Source organism: Dendrobates tinctorius, unplaced genomic scaffold (genome assembly GCF_039654945.1).
Source record: "Dendrobates tinctorius isolate UK_male_01 unplaced genomic scaffold, ASM3965494v1 ptg000126l, whole genome shotgun sequence".
NCBI lineage: Eukaryota > Metazoa > Chordata > Amphibia > Anura > Dendrobatidae > Dendrobates > Dendrobates tinctorius.
The window spans coordinates 23,564,046-23,572,986 of NW_027361794.1; positions in this window are offsets into that span (position 1 = coordinate 23,564,046).

Sequence of the window (8,941 nt, forward strand, 5' to 3'; positions counted from 1 at the left end):
CAAAATCGGCCGACTATAGGGAAAAGTCGGGGTCGTGCCGAAACACGAAACCCAATGTAAGTCAATGGAGAATTAAAGTCGGCAGTGAGAGGAGGACAGGAAACACACCAACAGTGCCCATTTGAATGCCAAAAGCATAAATTCTTGTTACTGAAGCTTGTCAACCTTAATTAACCTCATAATGCTAGTTACGCACTGAAAAATGGGGGTTATTTGGCTACAGTTGTGGGGGGGAGGGCTGGCTCCAGGTTTTCATGGGCCCAGGGCCAAAGAGCGCCCCTTTAACACATACCACAACTCATGATGCTCCGATACGGCAGAGAAATAGCAGTATAGTACAATGAAAAATACTTCACTTCTTACATCTCAAGACTGATATCCATTTTAGATTCTCCAATACCTCCAAAAACGGACAGTATATAACTCCATACAGTATTATGGCCAGCGCTTAGTGCGCTATACAGAGTAATGAGGCCCATATATTTCTCTATACGGAATCATTATTCCCATATAATGTTTCAAACCGTATATGATGAGCTCCACATAATGCTACAGTATATGTTGGTCCCAATGGATGAAGCTCCACTGTCTTATTTGCCCAAATAATGCTCTATATATAATGGGCCCCATTTCTACTGCTCTAGTGTATAATGGGCCCTGTAAATGCTGCTCCAGTGTCTGATGTCCACCTTTGGAATGCTCCAGTGTATGGTGGGCCCCATATATCATTCACCAGAGTATAGTGCTCCCAAAAAATTGCTGTCCCAACATTGAAAACAATTACATAAGTCTCCTTGCTAGGGAATCCCTGCACTACTCTGAACTCCTTGTCGTCCCCATCTTCCATCTCACTGCGCTTGGCTGTTTAGGCCCTCCCACCGGCAGAGACACTTTTGCGCACTATGCGGTGCCCTGTGCCAGTGCCATCGCCCATGAGTATGCCCCCCCACCTGCTCAAGGAACCTGCACTTTCATCTGCACCTTCCTCTTTGTCACCGTGTAAGGTGATATAGTATGCGGGAAGGGGAACCTGAGTTTCCTCTGGGTCAGATTCTGGCTGTGTAGAGTGCGAGGGGAATGTAGTGGTCTAGGGGAATGTAGTGGTCTGGGTCAGTGTACCAGCAGCATCATCCAGCAGTGGCTGGGCCTCAGTGCACTTGTGGCGTCCCCAAGAGTACGGTCGCCACTGTGGCATTGCCTTCCTCCTAGGGAGTGTGTTGTCAAGCTTGGGAGCAACGAAGGATCTCTCTAGCAGTGAAACCAACACACAACACATTTCCCACTCCAGGCCAGCAGGGAGACCTCTGAACCTGACTGCTGAGGAGTTGCTCTCTGTGGTCGGGAGGAGGTAAGTTATGGCACTCTGTGCAGGGAAGGGGAAGTGTGTGGACGTGAGAAGGGGAGCTGGAGGATGAGCAGAGTTAAGGCTCACTCCTAGCTGGAGCGCATGGTCCAGATTCCGGTCTCCGAGTTTGTAGGGACACTGACGTTCCTGCAGCAGAAACCGGGGGAAGTAGCAGCTATAAATGCTCTGTACCCAACTAAGGCTCGGAGGCCCCAGCATCGACGTGTGCGAGGCAGAAGTTAAAGGCTACAGCTGTCTGCCATACAAGTAAAGTCTGAGGAACATCTGTTAGACAGGAGGCGTTTCAGTGAACCACGGTCCTGTGAGTGCTTCCCCCACAAGCGCTAGAAAGGAGACGTTCAGGAAGGTACATGTTGGCGGAGTGTTGGAAGGGAGCTTTTCATTCTGGTCCCGGAGGTTGGCAGTGGTCCTGACCCGGCGGACACAGCACGGAGGCAGGCATCTGTGTAACCTGCAGACTGTGAGTAAAGCTTTGGAACTGCACGCTCTGGTGTCCTACAGTTATTCCAGTACCGCTACATCTGGGTACCAGCACCTACACCACCTGTGCCTTTCCCCCATCATTACATCTACACTTCCCTGGGACTCCAGCTCCACCTGTGGGGAGCTTCACCATCTTTGCTGCACAACACCATCAGTCCCAGAGTATCTGCATGCAGCGTCGGCCTAACATCTATGTTGCCAAACACCACAGGTGGCGTCAAACTATCTATATAAACTCTTTACCATTATACCACGCCATTTACATGGGCGCCCAGGGCCACCGTCCGGGTCACCGCTGCTGTGACACATCCCACTGACACCGGCCCGGTACCGAGTACCCCACAGCCCTGGGAGGGCGATCCATATGCCGACTGCTGATCGGGTGGCGTTATTCCCACGAACCTCCAAACAGCGTCCCTGAAGGCAAAGTTTTTGGTTTCCGGGGGCAGTATGATTGCAAAGCTGAAGCTTAAAGGAATGTCCAAAAGGGCACCACCAGGAGTGGAGCCTGTGGCTTAATTGGACTGTACCCGGGAAACCACTACCATACAAGCTACAGAAAAGATGGACAGATTGCAAGCTTTGTTGATTCTGTGTGTGGTGTGGTATGTCCGTTTGTAGTTGTGCTAGCGATTTCTCAGCTTTATTCCGTTAACGACCGAGACTCCGGCATGGCCCCGCGGTACGCGTCAAGCTTACTAGAGGGATACGCGAGGCTGTGGCACGTGAGATCGAGCAATAACAGGTCTAGCATTCCAGTACATGTATGGGGCTGCATGCACGCTACACTGAAAGGACCAGCTTTTGTCGCTTACAGGTGCAGATAACCTGCTGAACTCCGTTAGTGATGGGGATCTGGGATTCAGATTATTCCCCGCGAACAATGATTTCCCAGTAAGTTCAGGTCAACCGCAATTCCGGAGTTAGGCCTAACCGTCATTCCTGAAAAAATTACGTGTCCAAACCACAGGTGCTGTAGCGTGCTTAACAGCTCGGCAGCCGTTCTCAGGCCCAGTATGGATTCAACAACATTGTAGAAAGTTGATAAAGGGTACAGTTTCACCGGATAACACGTATATATGTAGCCTAGTTTACACATTAAAAATATATGTCTATAGATCAGGAGGCAGACTCAGATGTTCTCAGGCCCAGTATGGATTTGACCAGATAGTGCAAAGTTGAGAAAGGGTACTTTATCACTGGATAGCAGGTATATATAGCATAGTTTAAACATGTAAAATCTCCGTGTTCTCAGTATGGATTACACAGCAATCTAAAAAGTGGAAAAAAGGAAATGCATCTGAGGCATACACAACTATATACTTTTGGTGTTATTTTTAAATCTTCATATATATTTCTGTCTCAGTAATACAGTCCAGCCTCTCCGCAATAGGAAATGAGATGCATACAATTAGTGACATAAAGGCTATTGATTGCAGAAATCTAGGAACTATTATTCACGGGAAAAACTTCTGTCACAATTCTCATTGGCGATGCTGACCCTCAATTAATTTGTGTGTTGAGACAGTGAAAACATTTTTTTTGTGAATAAAGTCTTGCTGTATCGCACTTCCGTTGATTCCATTACTGTTACTCATCTCAATCCAATTTTTATCACAGGGAGCGATGTAAACATGGTGCTGACTGGCTATCATGATCTGTCACGTATCTTTGGAGTGCAAAAGACAGAAGCCACAGGCCGTAGGCGATTCTATTTGATTGGCATGAGAGGGCACATTTTGAAATGTGCGCCGGAATGTCACACGTTTGTGAGTAGGAAAACTGTGAAAGCTGATGATAAACCACCACTGCATGTAATTGTGAGTCGACGTCCATAAGAAATGGAAGCCACTGATCATCTGGAGCTAGAGCCCGGCCAGCAGGACAGGGCATAGCTACATCTTAACCATCATCGTTCAGTTCAATCAATTTGTAGTGGCAGTCCCAGTGAAGGATTTGACAGCCCAGACTACACAGCGGAGGAGCAGGGAGAGGTAAACATTGCAAATGCTGGGGCCCTGCCCAAGCAAGGGGGGCACACTCGTGGGCGTCGGTACTGGCACTGGGCCCCTCATAGTACGGCGGTGTGTCTGACGGCGGGTGTGCACCACCACTGTCAGAGACACTTGATTGCACTATGAGGGACCCTATGCCAGTGCCCGCGCCCAAGAGTCGGCCTACCCACCTGTCCAGGGCAACGGCACTCGCACGGTTTTGTGCACTAGGTGGTGACCCCAGCCATGGGGGGGCGCCCACTTAGGGAGGTTTACAAAGTGGCATATGTAGATGTGGGTCATTCAGCTTCTGCAAAAGGCGAAATAGGTCAAGTTCGCGGAATAGGAGGAGGACCAAAGCAAGCCATTTTTCTGGCAACCTATGTGTCATCAAGGGAAGGTGGGACAAAATCCTTGGAAACCCATGCATGGTTCATTTTAATGAAGGTTAGATCATCCACATTTTGGGTTGACAGACGGGTCCTTTTTTCTGTCAGGATTGATCCAGCTGCACTGAAGACTCTTTCCGATAGCACACTTGCAGCTGGGCAAGCGAGCTCCTGTAAGGCATATTGTGCCAATTCAGGCCAGGTGTCCAGTTTAGCGGCCCAATAGTCAAAGGGGAATGACCTGTGCGGGAGAACATCGATATGGGAGGAAAAGTAGTTGTTAACCATAGTTGACAACTGCTGTCTCCTGTCACATTCCATCGATGCTGTATTAACAGTTGTGTGAGCGGTCCGTGAAAAATCAGTCCACAACATTGTCATGAAACTGCTGTGTGCACCACGAACACCTCTGCCAAGCTGCCCCTGGCCCGTACGGCTCGTGTGAGAACCATCACCGCTGCTGTGTGCTGGGAATGCCTCAACCAACCGGTTAACCAGAGTTGCTTGTTTAGTAGCCAATATTAGGTCAAGGTTCTCCTGTGGCATGATGTTTGTAATTTGCCTTTATAGCGTGGATCCAGGATGCTGGCCAACCAGTAGTCGTCATCGTTCATCATTTTGGCAATGCGTGGGTCCTTTTTAGGATCTGCAAGGCATAATCTGACATGTGGGCCAATGTTCCCAGTGTCAATGATGCACTGCGAGTGCTGGGTGGAGGAGCACTTTCTGGCAAATCCATATCCCTCCAGTCACGCACAAACCCTGTACCAGACCTTGCCACGCCAACATTTTCACTTGCCCCACGAGATGCATTCTCCTCCCCTAAGTAATCATCCCCATCATCATCCTCCTCCTCCTCTTCTTCCTCCATCTCGTCCAGGAGAGGTCCCTGAGCAGACAATGGCTGAATGTCATCAAGGATTCCCTCCACCTCTTCCTCCTCATCAACATTGGCTGCAGACGCCTGCTCCTTAAGATGCGTCAAAGTTTGCATGAGCAGACGCATAAGTGGGATGCTCATGCTTAGGATGGCATCATCTGCGCTTACCAGCCATGTGCGTTCCTCAAAACACTGAAGGGCTTTACAGAGGTCTTTCAGCTTCGACCACTGCACACCTGTCAACTCCATGTCTGCTCTCAAAGTGCCTGGCCGTGTATCCTCCCACAAATGCATTATGGCCTGCCTCTGCTCGCACAGCCGCTCAACCATGTGCAGGGTGGAGTTCCACCTTGTTGCAATGTCGATAATGAGGCGGTGGTTGGGAAGGTGGAGCAATCGCTGCAGCTTCTGCATACGAATGGAGTGTACAGGCGACCGGCGGATGTGCGCTCACAGTCTTCGCACCTTCTGGAGCAGGGCTGTTAACTCCGGATAATTATTGAGGAAGCACTGCACCACCAGGTTCAAGGTGTGAGCCAAGCAAGGTATGTGGCTGAGTTTTGAAAGGGCTATGGCTGCCACAAAATTACGGCCGTTATCACTAACTACCTTGCCTGCCTCAAGATGTACACTGCCCAGCCATGACTCAGTTTGTCGCTGGAAGTACTAGGCCAGCACCTCGGCGGTGTGTCTGTCGCCCAAACACATCATCTGCAACACAGCCTGCTGACGCTTTCCACTAGCTGCTCGATAGGGGGGACACCTCGTGTGTAACAGTAGCAGCTGCAGATGGAGTGCTCGTACGACTGCGCTCTGTGGACGAGCTTTCGCTTCTGGAGGAGGAGGAGGAGGGCCGAACGCCTACAGTCAACTGTTTCCTATACCGTGGGCTAGGCAGCACTGTCCCACCACCGCTGTCCCCTGTGGGCCCTGCATCCACCACATTAACCCAGTGCGCAGTGATGGACACGTAACGGCCCTGGCCATGCCGACTGGACCATGCATCAGTTGTGAGGTGCACCTTTCCACTCACTGACTGCTTGAGTGCATGGACAATGCGGTCTTTCACATGATGGTGGAGGGCTGGGATGGCTTTGCAAGAGAAGAAGTGGCGACTGGGTAGGTCATAGCATGGTACTGCATAGGCCATGAGTTTGCGGAAAGCTGCGCTTTCCACCAACCGATAGGGCATCATCTCTAACGAGATTAGTTTGGCAATGTGGGCGTTCAAACCCAGTGTACGCGGATGAGAGACTGAGTACTTTCTTGACCTACTCATAGTGTCTGGGAGGGTGAGCTGGACTTGAGAGCTGCATATGGTGGAAGTAGCGGTGGACAGGGCGGACTGAGAGAGGGTTGATGATGGTTATGGAGTTGGTGTTCTTTCTGATGGCCTAGATTCAGTCTTTTGTTGATATAACAGTGGGATTCCCTGACTGCTGTGGCCTTGCAACGACACCTCAACATTTGCTGCTGTGCTAACCGGTGGGCTTACAGTGGGGGAAACAATGTAGCGTTGCTGACTACCTTCTTTGTGATCAGTTGCACATGTGGTACTTGAGGTTTGGTGTTGTGTCCACGCTTGCAAGTGCATGCTGGTTAAATGTCTAAGCATGCAACTGGTATTCAAATTTTTCAGATTTTTCCCTCGGCTAAGGGTCTTTGCGCCCTTCTTACAGATAACCTTGGCCTGATCATGAGGATATTGTTCAAAAAAGTGCCACACTGCACTCTTCCTACTTTGGCAGACATTTTGCGCCCTAGCACGCTGTGATATTTTGACCCTATGGACAAGCTGTCCAGCAACTCTTTTGATTTTTGGAACCTGTCTTTGGAGTGATCTGGGCCTGCCAGATAACAGCTGTTGCGATGTCGATGTCTGCTGTGGATGCTCCTCCTCCTCATCTGAGCTATTGGAAGCAGCACCCTCTTCCCCCAATGGATGCCAATCTGGGTCAACAACTGGGTCATCCATCACCTCCTCTTCAATGTCATGTGCACCTAACTCTGTGTCACCGTGTATGGTGGTATAGTGTGCGGGAAGGGGCACCTGAGTCTCATCAGGGTCAGAATCTGGCTCTGTACACTGCGAGGACAATGTAGTGCTCTGAGTGAATGTACCAGCAGAATCATCTATCAGTGGCTGTGCACCAGTGCACTCCATGTCAGATTCATCTTGGCCTGGGTAATTCACCATTTCACTTGATAATCCAGGCATGGTATGTGAAAACAGCTCCATGGAGTAATCATTAGTATGGCCTGCATCATCCTTCAATCTTGGTTGGGGTGAAGGATACAAGGAAAGGTGTGGTTCATGAACATGAGCCTCCAATGACGACTCAGTGCTTTTATTTTTTACAACTTCAGAAGAGGAGGCGATAGAGCTGGAGGCTGAGTCAGCAATGTAAGACAAAACTTTTTCCTAAAGCTCTGGCTTTAAAAGCGGTTTGCCAACTCCTAGAAAACTAAGCCTTCGAGGCCTTGTGGAGCCAGATGATGACGCAGGCTCCACACCTCCTGCATTCGGTCCTATTTTGCTTTTGCCACTACCATCAGATCCACCACCAACACCATCATTACCAGCTGCCAACCCCCGCCCAATTCCACGGCCTCTTCCACCAGCCTTCCCCATTTTTGGTAGAAATGTAGATAAAATCCAACAAACTATATAGTAATGTAAAACAAGGTACAAGGTGTCTATAGGACAGGGGAGATTTTGAATTTCTTCACACAACATGTTAGGGCAAGTTAGGATAGGATATGGGTTGAACTAGATGGACTTAAAGTCTCCCTTCAACCTTAATAACTATGTTACTATGTTACTATGTTACTTGTGGACACTGGGCACTTTTGGATTGTGTGAGGCCCACTGAATATCACAGCGCTATGTCACAGGCTCGATGTCGCAGGTGTGAAAAATGTCACTAGAGGATAACGGAGATTTTGAATTTCTGCACACACTTGTGGACACTGGACACTTTTGGATTGTGTGAGGCCCACTGAATATCACAGCGCTATGTCACAGGCTCGATGTCGCAGGTGTGAAAAATGTCACTAGAGGATAACGGAGATTTTGAATTTCTGCACACACTTGTGGACACTGGACACTTTTGGATTGTGTGAGGCCCACTGAATATCACAGCGCTATGTCACAGGCTTGATGTCGCAGGTGTGAAAAATGTGACTAGAGGATAACGGAGATTTTGAATTTCAGCACACACTTGTGGACACTGGACACTTTTGGATTGTGTGAGGCCCAGTGAATATCACAGCGCTATGTCACAGGCAGAAATTGGCTAGTGTATGAGAAACTACAAGGTGTATATAGAATTGGGCAGAATAGGAATCTCCCTAGAGTGTAGGTCTGTAAGAACGGAACAAGTCCTCGACTTATCCTTACAGAGCGACACACAGATAGCTTCACTGTGGCCGTGATAACAGCCGTTACACGGTACTGAGAGAGGAGCGTGCACGTACACGGCTGTCCGGTGTACGTAAAATTGTCAAGCTCCGTGTTTTTTAAGTATACGGACTGACACACGCTGTCTCTCTATAGTTTTGAATGTGACACACAGATAGCTTCACTGTGGCTGTGATAACAGCTGTTACATGGTACTGTGTGAGGAGTGTACACCGCTGTATGGTGTGAAAAAATGCACGCTCAGTACCTCACCAGGACAAAAAAAAATTGGGATTGCTTTTAAAAAAGCAGATTGCAGAGCAGTGGGTAAACAGCAATGCAGCTGTCAGGAAGCCTTAGAAGGCAGCCTAACAACCAACACCGCTGATCCAGCAAAATATAGCCTCCACTTGCACTGCACACACAGTG